Here is a 2029-nt window from a genome sequence, read left to right as displayed (position 1 = left end):
CCGAAGCAGGTGTGTGAAAGCAATGGGGCAACCCACAGACTGCAGTGTGCTTATCCAGCTCACCCCCCTTCTCTTAGCTCAAACCCATCACTCGCACAGCCTCGCACAAACCACATTGCCTGGTGGGGCCCAGTGTACTTAAATAAAGTCGTTCCAATACCCATGTCAGAAAAAGGGGGGTGGGGCTAGCCTAGTTGGGTCTGTGCGATTGGCTGGGGCCCACGGCAGTCTGCGAGCTAGGTGCAGTGGCTGTGGAGGGTCTACAGTGGTGGCCTCTCGTCAGCCTGTCAACGGAGTCCGGAGCAAAGGCCTTGTAAGCCGTCTTTCTCTATAGTTATATAAAAATATCCTGGAGTCCACCATGAATGGACAGTTGGACCTAAGAGGGAAGATAATTATCAAAGCTCAACTTGGGGAGGATATGAATTCCCATTCATAATGAAGATATTACTTATGAAGATACGATGAATTAGTGCTAATGATGCATCAAGTTTCAGAGGAAAACTTCTAAGTAATGATGAAGTTACAATAAAGTATAAAGATGAAGATGGAGATCTTATAACAATTTTTGATAGTTCTGACCTTTCCTTTGCTATTCAGTGTAGTAGGATACTGAAACTGACATTATTTGTTAATGGCCAACCAAGACTCCTTGAATCAAGTCAGGTGAAATTTCTCCGTCAAGAACTGATAGAACTTAGGAATAAAGTGAATCTCTTATTGGATAGCTTGGAACAACCTGGAGAACCAGGACCTTCCACCAATATTCCTGAAAATGATACTGTGGATGGTAGGGAAGAAAAGCCTGCTGCTTCTGATTCTTTTGGAAAACAGTCTACTCAGGTTATGGCAGCAAGTATGTCAGCTTTTGATCCTTTGAAAAATCAAGATGAAATCAATAAAAATGTAATGTCAGCGTTTGATTTAACAGATGATCAGGTTTCAGGGCCACCCAGTGCTCCTACAGACTACCGTTCAGGAAGGCCCTACAGCATTGCTTCCTCCTCTTCAGCAGCTCACCCACCAGGAGTTCAGCTACAACAGCCTCCATATACAGGAGCCCAGACACAAGCAGGTCAGATTGAAGGTCAGATGTACCAACAATACCAGCCTCAAGCTGGCTATGGTGCCCAACAGCCTCAAGCTCACCTCAGCCACCTCAGAAGTATGGTATGCAGTATTCAGCTAGCTATAGTCAGCAGACTGGACCCCAACAACCTCAGCAGTTTCAGGGATATGGCCAGCAACCAACTTCCCAGGCACCAGCTCCTATATTTTCTGGTCAGCCTCAGCAACTGGCTGCTCAACCACCACAGCAGTACCAGGTGAGCCATTATCCTACCCAAATGTCTCAGCCTACTAATTATACTGTGGCCCCTGCCTCTCAGCCTGGAATGGCTCCAAACCAACCCAGGGCTTATTAACCAAGACCAAGTTTTACTACACCTTCTGGAAGTACCATGGCCCCTCCTCCAAATGGGCCTGACCCTTATGCACGTAACTTTGGTCAGGGCTATACCCAACCTGGACCTGGGTATCAATAAGGAGGCCAGCTGCACTGATGAATATAGCTGCTAGCTATTACCTCGTAAAAGTCTCCAATGCTATATTTTAATTTGTATTGAAGTTAATAAATTCAAAAGACATAGCATTTTTTAATATCATTGTTGCTGTTAATTGAAAGTATAATTTGCTAGAACAAAAGACCAAAGTTAAAATTGTTTTTCTTCCTCCCCTGCTTAAAAGTGTAGCAACTTTCTAGTTATTTTGGAACACTACATTTACATGTGTGTAAAGTGATTGGCTTTCTAGCTTCCCTTGTCCAGAGGATATTAAAATGCTAAGTTGAGATTTAGCCATCTTACTTGACTTTTTACTATTAACAATGATGTACTAAAGTAGAGAAAATGACTAGATATTATGTATAAAATGTAACATCGTTAGGTTAATAAAAGTGATTGAATAAAAAAAAAGTTGCAACAGAGAAATTAGATGAATAGACCAGTCTGATTTGATAAAGAAATATACT

General features: G+C 42.6%; 1 pseudogene; it reads left to right on the top strand.

Moving 5' to 3' along the window:
- Positions 1 to 361: 361 nt before the first annotated feature.
- LOC114080618 (protein TFG pseudogene) lies at positions 362 to 1544 on the top strand (annotated as a pseudogene).
- The last annotated feature ends 485 nt before the right edge of the window (positions 1545 to 2029 follow it).

This window comes from Marmota flaviventris, chromosome 2 (genome assembly GCF_047511675.1).
Source record: "Marmota flaviventris isolate mMarFla1 chromosome 2, mMarFla1.hap1, whole genome shotgun sequence".
Taxonomy (NCBI): Eukaryota; Metazoa; Chordata; class Mammalia; order Rodentia; family Sciuridae; genus Marmota; species Marmota flaviventris.
The sequence above is the reverse complement of the archived record's forward strand: the minus strand, read 5'-3'. Positions and strand labels throughout refer to the sequence as shown.